The sequence below is a fragment of the Canis lupus genome, chromosome 31, assembly GCF_048164855.1.
Source record: "Canis lupus baileyi chromosome 31, mCanLup2.hap1, whole genome shotgun sequence".
Lineage (NCBI taxonomy): Eukaryota > Metazoa > Chordata > Mammalia > Carnivora > Canidae > Canis > Canis lupus.
In genome coordinates this window covers 33,026,575-33,045,611 of record NC_132868.1, presented here as the reverse complement: position 1 = coordinate 33,045,611, position 19,037 = coordinate 33,026,575, and the positions used below count along the sequence as shown (strand labels likewise).

Below are 19,037 nucleotides of genomic sequence, written 5' to 3'. Positions count from 1 at the left end.
ATATAAACAGTCACTAAAAATAATTCCTTGAATCCGAAGATCACAAAATAACAATCTATCAATCAAAACAAAATTCTTGCTTTGTTGTTCTCTGTTTACAGCTCCATAAAGGATTAGATTAGTGATCAAAGATCACATATTTTGATGCTGACATCGAAAGACAAAATATCAGAAGAATTTACACTTTGGGGAGGTAATATCCTTCAGATAAGAGACTGACATCCTGAAACATGATAATGGTGTATGACAATTTGAAGTGCAGGGTCCTGACTATATTAAATACAAGGGTTCAGGGAGTTGTAAGTCATTTATGCTAACTGGCTTGTCAAGATGACATATATTGTCAAGAAAGGTTGGAAAACAGAATTCTGTAGTAAATGAAGACAGTTTTGATATTTTGTCGATATTTCCAACCCACTGGGTTGATGTTTCAAGATTTTTATAAACTCATGATAAAAGGAACTCATAATTTAAATTTATTCTGAATTTATTATAAGCATTATAAACTTATCTTTTAAACTAGGTTGTATATATGTTTTCTCAGAATACGTTTTACAGAAACTTAAATATGGAAATCAGAACCAAAATATGAATGTGTCTTTATTTTATGAAGGCATGTATAGTTATAACCATGAACTTGAACACATTTACTACTCTTCAGTTTATTTTTTATTTGTAAATTAGTGAAGCGTAGACTACCTTAGAATATTTACTATAGGAAGGGAAGCTTTATTTCCCATTCAAGAATAGTATAGCTACCAAATACATAGCTTCTAATTTTGATACCTCTCCTCAAAATAATTATGATCTATTGTCTGGATTTTATTTTGTCAGCATTTATATACATCTAGAGTTTTAATCACAGAGTCATACAATGGTTCACCATGAGACCATTAGTAAAACCTGGAGAAAATAAAAATACCTGGTTATATGTACTTAATATATCGAAATACCAATCACATGCCATATAAAGATAAGTGCTTCTTTAATGCCAATGCATGCATTATATCAAACCACATTACTTATGGGCTCATGTATATTCACACTATGATTTACCTTGGTGTGTCCTTTTTCTTAGTTGTTATTATTATTATTATTCACCTAATTAATGTATTTATTATGGGGCAATTTGCATAAAGGCTCACTCAGTTAATCATTTCCCCTTCAGACATTTCCTAAATTAAGGAGAAAACTAAATTTCACTGATGGAAATGAGATGATGCATAAAAAGAGAAGTTAAAAAACATACATAGTTATAACTGTTAATACACATTTTAAACAAGTGACTGAATTATAATGCCTTACCCTAAAGAACATGGTTGAGAATGGTAAGCAGGGTAAACATATCAGAATTAAATAGCATTCACTTGCTTCACCTATAAATTTATAATGAACATATATCTGATAGTTTAGAGATAAAAATGTTAAGCAAAAATTACAAGATATTTTAATTCAAGTTGTTTTCAGTTTCATTTTCAGAAGGTCCCAGACATACACATTCAGTCATTCATATAAATGCTTAAAGCAGAATTTTACCTCTATGCCTTCCACAAAGCCTGTTAGAAAGGCAAACTCTGCTTTCCTTTACACAGAGGTAGTTGAGATTAAACACACACACACACACACACATATTAATACTCAACTCATTGGAGGAACAATAGGAAATGACATTTATGAAGGAAATCAGAATGAAACATGGAATGTTTAGTTAATAGAGAAAACTGCAATTTGAATGCTCAAGACAATATTTGGCAACTAGATCGTTTTTGAACTATGGGTTCTCCACCCATGCTACACTTTAGGATGAACTTGAGGAACTTTATAAAAATACCGTTGCCAAGACCTCACTCCAGAGGTTTAATTCATTGTTCCTGGGCCTTGATTTTTATCAGAAACCTCCTAGATGAGGCAGTGTTGACAACCACTCTCTTAGGTATTTTTGCTAGATATACAATTACTTGAATGTTTACATAAAATAGAAACATGTTAGAAGAATCAATACTAGTATCTGCTAAGCTGCCAAATAGGTGTGTGGCAATGGACTAGGTTGGAGGTTGGTTATATGTATTCACTATGGGCCTCAGCTTCCTAATGCAGAAAATAGTTCACACTAAATAATATTTAATGTAGATCATGTAAAATTATAGCTCCAAAATCTCTTATATATCTAAACATTTGTAGAGTCAAAAGGACCCTATTGACAAAATTGCAGATAACTTATAACTGAAAGAACAATTGTTGATATGGTTTATTTACTGACAATGCCTAGCTCTAAAAGTTACTAATATCACTTTGTATGGGAGAGAAGTATGATGAAATAGAAAAATTATATCCGACGTTGTAAAACTGATTTAAATTTTAGCTCTACTGTGTACATCTTGTATAGCCTTATGCATGTGATTTGATTCCATTAAACTTTAATATCCTTATCTTTGAAATGGCAGTGGGTGTAATAATAGATGTTATTATTCAGAGAGCTCTTATGAATATCTTTTTTTTTTTTTTAAAGATTTATTTATTTATTCATGATAGACATAGAGAGAGAGAAAGAGGCAGAGACACAGGAGGAGGGAGAAGCAGGCTCCATGCACCGGGAGCCTGACGTGGGATTCGATCCCGGGTCTCCAGGATCGCGCCCTGGGCCAAAGGCAGGCGCCAAACCGCTGCGCCACCCAGGGATCCCTGGAGAGCTCTTATGAAAGTGAGAATGATATTGTATTTTAAATTTTTAAAATAAATTTATTAGAGGCGAATTGTTTTTAAGAATTGAGAGTTCTTAAAAGATGGTTGTAGAATGTGATACTCTAAAGAAACAAGGAATGTTTAAATTGGTAGGAAGGTCATTTGGAAATGGTTATTTGGAAATGGCTTTTCTCTAAAAGCCCAAAGCTTTTCTCTCTCTTTTTTTTTAAGATTACTTTTTAATTTAGTGAAAAAGTTAACAAATTTTCCACCCTTGAAGTATATTTGCCCTAAACTCATACAAGTTAGTCCTAAGACGAATCATGTCCAGGAAACCAAGAAACCCAGAGAGAAAAACACTCAATCACACAAACCGTTTGCCAATGACAAAGGAGTCAGCAAACTGTTGGAAAACAGAGCTTGTAATAAATGAAAAAAGGACAGAGTTTGTAACCAATCACTTATTTTCTTAAAAACACATTAACTTTTTGCTTTATACAACCATCTAGAAACTATAAAGCAGTACCACATTGTGCATTTAACCTACTTATCAAGAAGGGAATTCCAAGCATTGTAAGAATTCTACCCATATAAGAAGGAAAAAGGAGACAGCTAATAGCATAATCACAGATACATGAGTCCAAGCAAACGTCAATTTTTTGACATTTAATCTGCTAATTCTAAAAAGAGTTTTTTTTTTTTTAAGATTTTATTTATTTATTCATTAGAGACTCAGAGAGAGAGGCAAAGTCATAAGCAGAAGAGAAATAGGCTCCTCAAGGGAAGCCTGATGTGGGACTCGATCCCAGGACTTTGAGACCACATCCGAGCCAAAGGCAGATGCTCAACCACTGAGCTACCCAGGTGTCTCCTAAAAGAGTTTTTAATATCATATGAAATATACTTTATCCATGATTTAGTTTGGGGATGGCCTTTATTGTCTTTGGTTTTCTTAATTCTTTCTCAGGTGTACATAAGAAATTGGCTTTGTGAGATCAACATATCTCAGAATGAAGCAGGAGGAAGGCCCTCCAATAGCTGCAAAATCCTCAAGTAGCCTTGAAGATTGATGAACACACACACAAAAATATTTTTCTAGATATATGAGTATGTTCTTAGATCTTTTGGCTCAACCACAACACAACTGTGAAACACTACACAAAGTTAATGATGATGATAGTCATATTTCATTCATTTATTCTTTGAAAAATTATTGACTGAGCACCTACTATGCACTAGGCACTGAACAAACAATCAACAAGGCCCTCATATAGTGTTTTCACAGTATGGAAGAAGAAATTATCCTAAAAATACACATTATCATAAAATCATTCAATTAAATTTCCAATTTTAAATGTTATATAAGTGCTAAATAGTAAAGTGTTTGAGAGCATATAACAGAGGGCATTTGTGAGGAAGTCACAGTGTAACGAAGTTCTGAAAATGAGTAAGAGTAATTATCCAAGAGGGATGAGAAGTGGTCTTTGTAGAGGTAAGTCAGGACTCTCTACTAGACTTCAGATGACTCTGCCTCCTGATTCTGCACATGTCCATTTCCTCTATGGTGTCCTCATACCTTCTCTGCATGTGGTAGTGGAGTGCCAGATGCCTCTCTATGATCCAACTTTCATTCAAATGAATTAAAATATAGATATTGAATACACAGTGCTTCTCTTTGTACCCAAATATGAATTATATATAACCCAGGGCAATTTTTTTGGGGGGAGATAGTATTTCCTGGGAAGTTTCAGCGTTTTGCCTATTCTTTCCTCACACATTTTAACTATATATCCAAGTTTTACAAACTGAAGACAAATCCAGAGAGAACTCAACATCTTTTGGTCTTTTTCGCTTTGCTGATCCCTCACTTCAGGTTATGTGCATCTTTGCTTGAAAGGAGGGATGGGAAATAGGTCAATACCTGGTGAAAGGGGGAAAAAAGCATAGATTAACATATCAAAAACTTATTCTTCTAAATAGTTTGAAATGCTTTTTAGACATTGAGTGAATATGAAAAATAGACAAATATATTGTACAAATGCAGTGGTCAAAAAAAGAGCTTAGGTTGAATATAGACATTTTTGTTGATGCCGATGTTATATATTGTTGGTGAACAATACATATAGGTTGAACATACATGTGATAAACTACATATATATATATGTCTTGTCATATAAATGATTCTGATTTACAATAAGGAATATAAACATGTTTATATGATATTAACAACCATCTTCCTGCTCTAGGTAAGAATAAATAACATAATTGATATATTATTAACAAAATTCCAACACAGTGTCCGCAGCTACTACCCTAAGCCATTTCTGATACTAATGTATCCCTCTGAATACCTTTCCATAGATGTGTAGCTTTCAGGAACCTGAATATTTTTCAGATCTCACCATTCTGTCCTCACTCACAACACATGGATCATGCCTCTTGGTCTACCATTCTGGTGTTCAGCTCCTATAAGTGCCTTAGGAAATAATAAGGAGACTTCTTTTTTATTCAAGGATTATTTTAAACATTTTCAGAATAAGAGTGTTAACTCTACACAAAATAAGGTTAAACTTAGATGCAATCAATTTATTGAAAGAAGCAATCTCATGGATGCAGGAACATGCTTCAGGGAAAAAATAAAATCCAAAGCACAGGAACCACTCACATAACATGCACACATGTACACATGTATTCAATTGAAAAAGGCTGAATGGTAATTTTTTTAAGTAATTTATTTATAGAATTGAAACTTACAGAATTTTCAGCCTAGGAGTATATTTTGTTTCTCAGGGAACAATGTTATAATACCGCCTTGGCCCTAGATACTAAGACTTTAGACTTGGCTCTGCCAATTAGCTATGCATTCTTGTTAAATTACTTAACCTTTCTAGGACTCACTTTTCTTCCTTATTAAATATGTTGATTGGATTAATTATTTCTGTCATGGGTTACATGACAGCCATTGAGGAAATGATATTTTAAATGCCTAACTCAGATCTACAGAATAAAGTAGTGCCCAGTAAGTTGTATTATTAATATTTTGAATTTCAGAGGTAATTGAAATAAGCAGTCCATTTTGAGAATCACTAGACTAAATTACTATCTCTTCTGGTCTCAACACTTTAGGAATCTGTAGGTCTGCTAGAAATAGAAATATATGTGTCACTATAATGTTAAAATTACATGTTGGTATCATTGGAGTCACAATCTTTTCTTTTTAGTTTTTTAATGAAAAATTAAGATAAGCTGAATTTTCATATTTACAGCCTGATTTAAAACCAATTCTTCTAGGATATGTAGGGTGTGCAAAATATGAGTTATATGTATATACACTGCTTCTATACATCAGGCAATAGGATTTTGAAAAGTTCCAATTATTATAATTTCATAACTTTACTTCATTAATTTGATTTGATTTTTTAAAAAGATTTTATTTAATTGAGAGAGAGTATGAGCAGGGGAGGGGCATAGAGAAAAGTAGACTTTCTGCTGAGCATGGAGCCAGATGTGGGGCTCCCTGCCAAGATCCCAGGATCATGCCCTTAGTGGAAGGCAGACGCTTAACTGACTGAGCCACCCCGGCACTCCTCATTAGTTTGATTTCAATTCAAAGTGGATAATATTAAATAATTATTAAAAATATTTCACATTTGAATGAGTGGATATAACACTTCAACAAGCCTAGCCTAATTAACAAATTCTAATTATGAGATTATTTACTTTTTTAAATCCATTTATATGTAACTACATATATAAAAACAAAATTAGAAAGCATGTAATTAATCTAACCTAGAGCATAGTCTCCAAATATATACCTACTTCTCCTCAAGTCCCCTAAGATAGAGTTAATTATGCTCTAAAATCTCTCTGAAAATCAAATAAATTAGAATATAGTGAATCCACAATGCTCCCCTTATAAAGGAATATATATTGAATGATCAACTTGCTTCTCTGTGTGAATAAGAGACACCTCTTGCATTCATATAAATAAAAAGATTGCCTCTATGGCATTTGAAAAGGTTGCTGAAGCTTGGTGAGGTGCTCTTCATTAAAGAAGAACCCACGCGTAAAGTTCCCATAAATGTAATGGAAACGAGACATATTTTACTCGTATTTAGCATTTATGCAGCATTTTTGAAAAGTGCATTTTTATTAAAGTCTCCTCACAACAATCTTATGAGCTAGTGGTGTTACGCTCACTTAGAAATGGATAAATTAAGGGCCAGAGAAGCCAGGCATTGCTCAAGGTCATGTGGAAGCCAGGCAGCAGAGAAAGCCCAAATTACCACTCTGAGACCTGACATTTCCTTCATGTTATTTTTCTTCCATGAGCCACACTACCCTTTTTTTCCTCAGAGGAAGCATTTTTAGGTAGAATCAGAAATATAGCATTTATATGTAAGGTTGGTAATTTACAGATAACTATTTTCAAAAGGCAAACAAAGACATGCTGTCACAGTATCATTTTTGAGTCTAAACCTATTCTTAAGTTCATGGTTGCTTTTCTAATCACATATATAACAGCATATATATATATATATATATTTAACGTCACTTATATATTGTATATATTTATGTATTATTTTTAAGGTAGCTTAGCGTATTTGTTTTGTTAGGAGGAAGCAGAATAAACACGTCTTTGAGACAGAAACTGTGCAAGTGAGAAAACAGGCAATATTAGAGAAGGACTGATAGAAAATAATCAATCTTAAATATTGGAATGACCTATTTTCCTAGGTTTTAACATAGTCTAATATGAGTTTTTGACTCTGTGATTCTGAAAGATTGACATGACATAAAGATAAATTCTGGTTTCTTTCATGCCATACATAAACCTAAGAATGCCCATTAGCTTCATTCAGTTATGGAAGAAGCATGACCACATAATGGCACATTTTTATATTGACCTGAGCAAATGTCTCTTTCAACTTATGATTGTCTTCTTATGTCTGCCATAGGAGATAGACCTTGAAATTATTTTTTGTCTGAGTATATGCTTTCTGCTTTTGAATTTTAGCTTCCTTTCTCAAGACAACTGTTTTTCTTTGGCCTCGTTTCATTCATTACATAAGATATAGCCTGGAGCAGCAATAATATGAAATGATAAGTCCTCATGGAATTACTTTTTACTCTTCATATTCCTTCAAATGTTACTATTACTGGGATAATGCTCTTCTGTGCTTAATTCTGCTTTTTAAAAATTTTCTTTTTGCCATTTCTGCACTAGTTACGACAATCCCTAACTGTATCCCTGGTCTCTCCTCACTAGACTTAAGGTATATTAATTTAGCAGCATCCCTGGTCTCTCCTCACTAGATTTCAGATGTATTATTGTTTCCCTTCCCCAAGTTATGACAATTAAAAAGGTCTCTAGATACTACCAAATATCGCCAGGGTGCAAAGACAGTCTCTCACCATTGACAACTTCTGTTGTAAGGGACCATTCCAGCCTTTTCTCTCCAGTTCTCTTGCTTAATCACATACTATAACAAGCCCATTTGTTGGAAGAATACTTAATGTCATGTGTTGGCTTACTCATCATTGGTTTATTTTTACCTGACAAGGCTTTACACAACTTGGCTCTTACTTATTTCTTTGATATCTCTGGTTTTAGCTCATTCTTTTATGGTCTTACTAGATTTCTTACTTTTGCTCAATCATAGCAGGTATCTAAGAGTGGTTTGTGCTATGCTGTCTTTAATGCCTTAGTCTCAATAACTACAAAACTCACTGCCTCTCTATCTTGAAATCATTGCTCAAATATCTCCTTTTCAATGAGACTTCCCCTGATCACTCATTGAAATTATAACACTCTCCCATCAGTATTTCCAAATCCACTGGTATTACTATTATCTAGAGTGATTTTCTATTTATTTTACTACATCATTTATTTAACTCTAACATGTTATACAATTTACTTATTTTCATATTTATTGCCATTAATTGTCTCCCCATATGAGAATATAATTAAGCTCCATCAGTTCTAAAATTTTTGTCTATTTTATTCACTATTATAAGTGTCTACATTAGGATCTGGCCCAGATGCTTAATAAGTATTTGTTTAATTAAGTAATTAACACAAACTTTTTTCCTCATTCTCCATCCCTCACTCTGAGCCAAGTATAAATCAATGTCAAAAATTCTGTAACAAGTGCTATCCTTGTTTTGCTGTAGGAGAGAAATAAAGCACCTACACACACACATTTGGTAACTGAAATGAGACAGGAAAAAATTAAACCTTTAAAAATAAACTCTACTTATTGTATTACAACACAGGGACCCACATTAATGGTAATACTCTGTGCTTTTTTTTTGAAAGTATATACAAACAAGTACACACATATAATCTAAACTATTTAGTACAGGTTGGAGAACATTATGTTTAGATTGCAAACGTTCATCAACTTGTACTCTTCAAAGGCATAAAAATGCCTTAAGTACATCCATATCCCCTGCTTCCTCATTCTTTATAATTCCAGTAGTTTAGTGAACCAAACAGGTAATTTTTTGTCCTCAGGGAGCAAACAGAAAAAAAAATAAAATCGTCAATGAGCAGGAAAACAATCAGTGATCAAGATGATAGGTGAGTGCTGAGAATGATTATGTGACAGAAAGTGGGGAAGCCATATTGGAGCTCTTAACCAAAGGGCAAGAAGAGGCCAGCCTTATGTAAGAGAATGAGAAGTTAAGGAGACAAAGCACTCCAGAGAGGGAGTAATAGTGCTAAGTCCCTAAAGCAAAAATAAGCACTTCTTCCTGGAGCTACCTAAGGAAAACAATTGTGAGCAGAATATATTTAACAGATTATTAGAGAGTTGAGTCAGGGGCATTTTCTTAGGATATATTTTATTTCTGTTGACATTAATGAACATTCATCTTTTAATATCCTGACTGATGACTCATTTCTCAAATGATCATTTTTTTAGGCTAATTACAGAGTCCCATTACAAAGGCATTTTTATTGTTCTGGTTTATAAAGCCTGTCTGCAATTCTTCTATGACTTAAATATTTGTAACAAAGATGAGCATGTACAAATATTATTCCACTTTGACCATCTGAAGAAGCTAAGGGAATGGCAAATTCCTGAGAGATCAATTCTCACAGGAATATCGATCAAACTATGGTTAAAAACTGTAAAATATCTCAGAGCTACATGGTGTAGAGTGAGAATGAGAAGGTGATGATGTTGAAAAAAATGAAAATTCTTCTTTTTCTCCTTCTTCCTCTCCTTGTTTTTCCTCCACTCCTCTGCTTCCTCTTCGTCCATTTCCCTCTCTTCTTCCTCCTCCTCTTTCTGCTGCTATTATTCCGCCTGTCATTTTGACAGCTATTAACTCAGCAGGCACTTACTAATGTTTCTATATGCCAGGAAATATACTCAACTTAAAAATTATAATATAGAATCTGCAGCCTAGTAGCCTGCTGGTGATATATTTGGCCCAACTTGGTTTTTAAAAAATAATACTAACAGTTAAATATAATGAAATTGCCTTTAAAAATTAATGTGTATTGGTGCTGCTGTTGTTTTACAAAAATATAAAACTTTGGTAACACTAAGCTGATTATCTCCAGCAGGTATCTGTCAACTAGAGCTAAATAGTATCTCCCTTTTTATAGAGATGGGTCAGGAAAGCTTCATACTAGTATCTCCATATACCTAGCCTGTATTCACAGTAATGTTACCAGTCTCTGCTCTGGAAGGACTCTAAATCTGATCCAAGAAAAAAAAAATAGCAACGATAAAATTAGTACTAAATTAAAAGCTCTTTAGACCTTGAGGAGACTTATTTAATGAAGAGTCTTGTATACTGAATTATTTCTTTTTACCTAGGTTATCAGAAATTTTAGATGTAAATATGAATAAAATAGCCAACTTTGATATATTAATCTATAATTTTTATGATTTTATTGCACATTTTATATTACTTTATAAAAAGTGTGCAATATATTATTTTACTCATAAGTTACCATTATTATTATGTACCTACTATGTACCAGAGATACGTATGCCTTTAATTGTAATGTTTCTATAATTTTTATTTGGAAGAGGCAAAGATAAAATATGGCTCATATATAAAACATTTAGCCTATTGCACTTTAAGTTTTATAAAATGTTGACATAGTCCCTGTAATATTTTCCCTCCCAAATTGTAGAAAGCCATTGCCACAGTCATAATATCCCTAATGTAAGCACCTCAGTGAATAAGCTGGGACCACTCTGTGTCTCTGCTACATCTTGTATGGATAGTGTGGTCATGTGTGAAATGGTCTGCTTTCCTTAAGTGCACTTCCTTGGTAAGCCTCTTGGGCATGTCAAATTCAATTCATTCAACACTGATACAGAAGATTCAGACACTTCACTGAAATACAACAATATATCTTCTGAATATCCTTTTATCAGTTATCCAAACTGCTCAGAAGTGATTAACATATGGGAGTTTTATCTTGAAGGATAGCATCTTGTGTGTGTTTGGTTTGTGCTCATAAAACCTAAGTACTCTTGACATTACAGCCTTCCTGAAAGTCTCAGTTATTCATGACTATGTAGGATATACAATTTCTTTTTTTTTTTTAAGATTTTATTTATTTACTCATGAGACACACACACACACAGAGAGAGAGAGAATGAGAGAGAGAGGCAGAGACACAGGCAGAGGGAGAAGCAGGCTCCATGCAGGGAGCCCGACGTGGGACTTGATCCTGGGTCTCCAGGAGCACACCCAGGGCTGAAGGTGGAGTTAAACCACTGAGCCACCAGGGCTGCCCAGATACACAGTTTCAAGAGAAGAAAATTAAATGCCATCAACGTCATAACAAATACTTAAGATACCAGCTGAAATGTCACCATATTAAAAACATAAATTCAGTAGTATTCATCCTCACTTTTCCAGAGTCCAGCCTAGTTTCTATCCCACTGTAGATACTCTAAAATATCTGATAACATATTAAAGATCTTGACAAATGTATCAGTCATGACAGATATTCTTTACCTTAGATTTTTAATCCACATTACACCCATAACATGGAATATACTTTGGTTCCATTCCTAACTAAAGTTTTGTAGCTCTGTTACCTTCTGTTAGCATTATTACCTTGAGTTAGAGTTTTTAATTTTACAGATTTGGATGTTCTTATATCATTAGCAGCTTGGAGGCAAATATCTTATTCATTTATTTACCATTCTCATTTAGGAGGCAAGTATACAGAAAGTACTCCACTTAGTATTTATACACTTGTGTTCTGAGTCTCCTGCAGGGATTAGGGAAGTTTCATTTATTCATTTAGTTTTTACTTATTAAAAAGTGTTTATTCAGTAGTTACAGTGAGTCAGGTAATATTCTATGTGTTTTATATACATCAGTGCACACTCAAGAAAATATTACTGTGTTTTTGGAGGCTGCATTCTAGCAGGTAAAACAGATAAAGGTAGGAAAACATGATCAATAAACTATATTATATGATAAAGGTGATCAGTGCTCCAAAAAGAGAGTAAGATAAGCAGGCAGAGGGTGTTGCAGTGTTAATTAGGGCAAATTTGATTTTAAAGTGATATTATTTTAAAAATTAAAGTGAAATTGTTGAGCAGCCATTTGAATATATGGGTATAGAGATAGGATGAGAGGTCTTGGCTGGAGATAAAATAGAGGAGTCAATAGTGTACAGATAGCATTTTAAAGACCTGAGAGAGAATGAGATTATCAATAGAGCAAGTGTAGATATTAAGAAAGAGTTACAAGGATTGTCCTCTGAATTTTCAAACTTTAATTAATAAAGAAGGAAAGGAACCAGCAAAGAAAACTAAGAAAGTCTCATCATGGAGGAGAACAACCAAAAGTTTAGTGTCTTGGAAATCAAATAAAAAATACAGAGAAAGAAAGAGGGAGAGATCATCTGCTTTAAATGCTCCAATAGGGGCAGCCCTGGTGGCGCAGTGGTTTAGCACTGCCTTGCAGCCCAGGGCATGATCCTGGAGTCCCGGGATCGAGTCCCGCGTCGGGCTTTCTGCATGGAGCCTGCTTCTCCCTCTGCCTGTGTCTCTGCCACTCTCTCTCTCTCTCTGCATCTCTATGAATAAGTAAATAAAATCTTTTAAAAAAATTTAAATGCTCCAATAGTCAGGAAAGGTAAGGACTTAAGAACTGGCCACTGTATTTAACAGAGTGGATGTTGAGGCACCTGGGTTGGTTGAATGTCTGACTCGATTTCTGTTCAGGTCATGATCTTAGGTTTATGAGCTCAAACCCCACAGTGGACTCTGTGCTCAGCAGGAGTCTGCTTGGAGATGCTCTCCCTCCCCCACTGCCCCTCCTCCCATGTGTGCTCATTCTCTCTCTGTCTCAAACAAATGAATAAATATTTTTTAAAAAAACTGTGGATGTCATGATCTGAGATAAAAGCAACTGTCATTAGGGGTAGGAAACAAAAATCTAATTGAACTAGGTTTAAGAAAATTTCACAAGAGCATATTGAGATAGTAAACCACTTTTCAAGGAAGTACTTTTTTGCTTGTTTTTATTTGTTTCTGTTTTTACTAGACAAAGATATGTGCATGTATCTAAGGATGCGGTGGGACAAGAGATTTTTCAAGGTGGATATAATATCAGTTTATATGCAAAATATTGGTAGAAACAACACAAATTAAAATCTAGACTAGGGAGAGGAGCATTTCTGGAGTCATATCCTTGAATAGAGGAGAGCTCATAAGGGAAAGGATTGGGTCTACCTAGGGCACAAGATAAGATATTCAACTTTCGGTATAAGTGAAATGGAAAGAGTGTTTCTGGTAGGACAGTATAAGTGGTGATGGGCATAAGGTTTCCTTTGAAATAAGTATTTTAGTGAAGAGAAAGCCAAGGTCATCAACTATTCTTAAAAGACAAAACCATTATCTGGGAATGTGAGAGATCAAACAGACTCAGAAAGCATACTATGATACCCTGGCAGAAGTACTAATGTATGTTGAGGTTCAAGATCATTAATTTGTACTATATCAATTAGCATGGTTGTTTTTTCTTCATTCAATTTCAACTGCACAAGGGCACGCGAAAAGAAGGTAAAAATGGCACTTACTGGGTGGTGGTATTTCCACATAAGTGTTTCAAGGCCAGTGAGTAAATTATTTTGTGGACTTTTGATGTTGTGGAATATTTGACAGAGGGTGAATGAAAAAAGCCACAGCTAGAAATTAAGAAATCAAAAAAATAGAAGAGTTGCAGAAAACTAACAATGATTTCAGCTGTCTTCTTCGGCACTAAAACAGGTAGTTCACATGATGCTCAGAAGTGAATGGAAACTATATACTCTCCCTGTACATGTCCATAAATGCTACTAAAGGAAAATGTTTTTTTCATCAGTCTTCCAAATATTCCGTAAGAACCTACTATGAATGAATAATAATCAAAATCTTGCTGAAAAAATGGCAAGGGAGAAACCATACTAGGGAAAAATTAGGATATGAGGTTCAATAGGCTACATTTAGCACATATACATGTGTTATATCCCAGAGGACAGCCACTGATTGTTTTGCTTGAACCAGGTATATGTGGGTCTGATATCAAAAACACATGTTCAGGATTTGACTTCAGAGTACAAAGTTTATTCATTCTTTCAAGTAATATTTCAGATAGCCTACTATGTGCCAAATACTTTTTAAGCATCGAAAAAAGCAGTATTTAATAAACAAAATGCTAACAGTCATGCAGGTTGAGTTTCAGTGGGAGAGGATGCATACAATGACCAAGTAAGTGAATTGTATTTCACATAAAAAAAAACAATAAGATGGAGATAAGGCAAACATAAAAAAAGGAGGCACAGAGGAGGAGGGGTTTGGAATTTTAAATAAGCAATATTTAAGCAAAAGTTTAAATGAGATAGTATGGAAGGCAAGGTGTCTACCTGAAGAGGCTTCTAGGAAGGAATAGCCTCAAAAAGAATGTGTCTTGTCTGCTCAGGGAACAGTGAGGGAACCAGTGTAACTGGGATAAAATGAGCAAAGGAGAATATCATAGGTCATGTGAGGAGAAGGGTACTATAGAGCTAGACCATCCACAGAAGATATGTTTAGATTATCCATCCAATGCATTACTGTCATCTTAAATAGGAGCCTAAGATGTGATTGTTTTATGAAGAAGGAAAAAAAGAAAGTTATTGCTTCAGAGAGAGAGAGAGAGCCTGACATATAAAAAGTCATATTGGTTAATGGATAGCTGTATATAAAATAAACAGTTTTTCTCTGAATGCTTCAGTGAGGACCAAATATTAAAACAACAACAACAACAACAACACAAAACAAAACAGAAAAGCAACCACCAAAAAAAACAAATGAAAATCCTATCATTCCTCACGTAGGGAATAGAATAAAAATACAATTCTATATGCACAGCAGCATTAGAGACCACTCTAAATAGAACCAATTTAATTTGACATAAACCATTCTACATCTTAAAAATATATATTTTGGGGACAACTGGATGGCTCAGCAGTTAAGCGTCTGCCTTCGGCTCAGGGCGTGATCCTGGAGTCTTGGGATTGAGTTCTGCATTGGGCTCCCTGCATGGAGCCTGCTTCTCTCTCTGCCTGTGTCTCTGCCTCTCTCTCTCTGTCTCTCATGAATAAATAAATAAAATCTTTTAAGAAAATACGTATATTTTCAAGTTCAAGTACTTTTTTTTTTTTTTTCCTATTTTAAGTACATTGTATTCTGGGATGAACGGCACATGATATAATTTATGTGCCTTTAATAACTACTATTATGGGATATTTCCTACTTTCATATTGTGTGTTAATTTCATAGAGCTGCTGTAACAAATTACCACAGACTTAGTGGCTTAAACAACAGAAATTTATTGTCTCTTGGTTCTGGAGGTCGGATGTCTGAAATCGAAGGGTTAGCAGAGTTGCACTCCTGGAGCTTCTAGGTGAGACTCTCTCTCTGCCTCTTACAGCTTTTGGTAGCTGTTGACGTTTCCTGGCTTGTGGTAGCCTAAGTCTCCTCTCTGCCTCTGTCTACACATGGTCTTCTCCTCTGAGTCTTTTCCTACTTGTCTCTTATCAGAACACATCATTGAATTTAGAATCCATCGTAATCTAGAATGATCTCATCCTGAGATCCTGGTTGTATCCACAAATAACTTTCTTCCAAATAAAATGATATTCTGAGGTTGCAGATGGACATACCTTTTTTGAGGCAGACACTACTCAACCCCATACATATGTTAGTTTTATACGTCTTCTATGTTTAATTTTGGATTCTGCATTATGATTAAAGCTTGTTAATCCAAAATAAAACACATTAAAAACAAAAAACAAAACAAAACAAAAAACAAAATAAAACACATTAAATCTATTTTGATATACCCAGAGTTTCCATTTACTGTTCCCTGGTTCCATGTATCTTGCAAAGATACAGAGTCTCAGGCATCTGTAATTTGTGCAGCTGTTCTTATGCACAAGCTGTCCCTAACAAGTCCCCTCCCTGTGACAATAGGCCTTTTCCTATAAATGCGCAGAATCCTTCAGGTTAACAGCTTTAAGGACCAAGACTTTGAATACATCAGTCTTTTTTTTTTTTTTTTTCAATCTGGTATTGATATTTTTCTACTCCCCACTCACTTTGTCGTCAACGTCACAATTAGTATCCTGGGTTTAAAATCAGCTTTGCTTCCCCTTGTAATTATAAGGTGATAATCTACTATTTTATTACATACTTTGTACCACTAATCAATGGCCTTATTCCATAAAAAGTAAAATTCAAAGGATATGAGAGGGCAAATCATAATACAGAAATAACTGAAATTTTAGTGTTAATGCCAAAGAAAGGTGGCAGCAAACTTAATAGCACTTCTCTTAAATTACTTAGTAACAGAATTTTTTTTTTCATAGTTTGGGTATTTCTTTGCTAAGAAATAATAAGACTATAGGTTATGGATTTTACGTTGCACTAAAGTAAATTAAACAATTAATTCTCCAAAATAAAACAACCCTACTTTTAAAATAGTAAATCTAACTTTAGATCCCCATATATATTGTGGTGAAAATTATCTCAGTTGTTACTATGTTTTCTTTTGCTTCTTGTGAAGATCTCAGATTTAAAAGGTTCAAACACTTGGGGAAGGTGGTTCTTCTGCTCTTTACTTCACAGAAGATACTCTTGGATGAGTTTGTCCAAATTCGAATCTTCTTATAATGGTCAAAAACATCATTCATTTATTTTGAACACACACTAAGGAATTAAAGTTTTCAGTAATACAGAAAGAATTCTGCATTGTTTTTGTGCAAAGTCGAAGAAAAACTACAGAAAGGTGTTTGCCATATTTCTGTACTATTTTAGCTACTTTTACTTTTTACATGTGGAACCAACATTTGTTGCTTAATGTCTGATGTTTTTATGTTTGAATTTCATCAGTTGTCTTTTTAAAAAATTGGTGTACTTTCTCCTGTTAATTATGTATACTCCTCTGGCAGAATGTTGCTTGTGATCTCAATATATATTTTTTATTTTATTTAGATTAATTTTCCATCATTAACCTCCCACTTAACTAGGAAATGGTATGAGAAATTCTCTTCTTAACTATCATAATATTATTTTCAGTGTTTGTAACTATTTGCTCTTCAAAATCCATTGGTATGTAACTCTTAAAAGTCCAGTTTTGGGGACCCCGGGTGGCTCAGTGGTTTAGTGCTGCCTTCGGCCCAGGTTGTGATCCTGGAAACCGGGGATTGAGTCCCACATCGGGCTCCCTGCATGGAGCCTGCTTTTCCCTCTACCTGTGTCTCTGCCTGCCTCTCTCTCTGTCTCTCTCTCTCTCTGTCTCTCTGTCTCTCTCTTTGTCTCTGTCTCTCATGAATAAATAAAATCTTAAAAAAACAAACAAACAAAATAAAATCCAGTTTCCAAGGAACACGTACAAGTAACTCTTAGCCAAGAAAACTACAGATGATAAACACAGCAGTTGTATGGCCAAATGAGGCCCATCTGAAAATCTTGAGCTACCCATTGACAAAGGGATGATTTTCACTATATATTTTATTTTAGGTTTTCAGTTTCACTATTAATATTATTTTGGGCTTGCTTAATGTCTGATTCCCCAAGAGGTGAAAGCACTTTAAGGGATCATAATTGTATTGGAGACTGAAGTCAGCATCACAGCCCTGTGAGTTGTCCTTTATTTTTTCCCTTTTATTTACAACTAATCTAATCAGATATCTATAACCAAAACAAACCATCTGCCCCTACCCTGCCATTGCCCCTGCCAAATTTCACCTCTGCAAAGCCAGTGGGACACCAGAGATCCACCATCTGTGCACCTGGAAGAGAGAAGATCAGACTTCAGAGGAGGCTGTGGGGCTAAGGGAGCCCCAACGGGGGTGTATTGGTGACAGAGGCAGCAGCGGCAGGGTTGGCAGAGAGAGTGGGCCAGCATCACCATTACAGCAGAAGTAGAGGGTGAAGATGCTAAGTGGGAGTTTCCCTGGCTACCGGTGCTACAGCGGAGGTACCTGTTGTTCTTTCTGAGGAGAGATCACAGTGACTTGGGGGAGAGAAAGCAAAAGAAAGAAGGAAGATAAAGAGTACTGAGTGGATACATTCTTTCAGTCTGATCCAGGATTCTTGCAAAAGGACTGCCTACACAACTCCAGGACACAATCCCCCCCACTGGTGGATCTCCCTACTGGGCTGTGGTACATCCCAAACCACAAGTGCCAAGCACACACCTCCTTCCATTCTGCCCCACTTTTATTTTATTTTATTTTATTTTATTTTATTTTATTTTATTTTATTTTGTTTTATATTTTATTTTTTAATAATAAGTTTATTTTTTATTGGTGTTCAATTTGCCAACATACAGAATAACACCCAGTGTTCATCCCATCAAGTGCCCCCCCTCAGTACCCACCACCCAGTCACAGCCACCCCCGCCCTCCTCCTCTTCCACTACTCCTAGTCCGTTTCCCAGAGTTAGGAGTCTTTATGTTCTGTCTCCCTTTCTGATATTTCCTACCCATTTCTTCTCCCTTCCCCTTTATTCCCTTTCACTATTATTTATATTCCCCAAATGAATGAGACCATATAATGTTTGTCCTTCTCCGACTGACTTTTTTAACTCAGCATAATACCCTCCAGTTCCATCCACGTTGAAGCAAATGGTGGGTATTTGTCGTTTCTAATGGCTGAGGAATATTCCATTGTATACATAGACCACATCTTCTTTATCCATCATCTTTCGATGGACACCGAGGCTCCTTCCACAGTTGGGCTATTGTGGACATTGCTGCTAGAAACATCGGGGTGCAGGAGTCCTGGCGTTTCATTGCATCTGTATCTTTGGGGGAAATCCCCAGCAGTGCAATTGCT

General features: G+C 35.0%; 1 long non-coding RNA gene across 5 annotated transcripts in view; it reads left to right on the top strand.

Moving 5' to 3' along the window:
- Positions 1–19,037, top strand: part of LOC140622260 (uncharacterized) — a 279,983-nt gene that overhangs the window by 78,270 nt on the left and 182,676 nt on the right. The window contains exon 4 of one of the 5 annotated variants that reach the window (XR_012022019.1): positions 102–193. The exons of the other annotated variants lie outside the window; for them this stretch is intronic. This is a non-coding gene — a long non-coding RNA (uncharacterized lncRNA). The remainder of the gene's footprint in view (positions 1–101; positions 194–19,037) is intronic. 5 annotated transcript variants of the gene reach the window in all.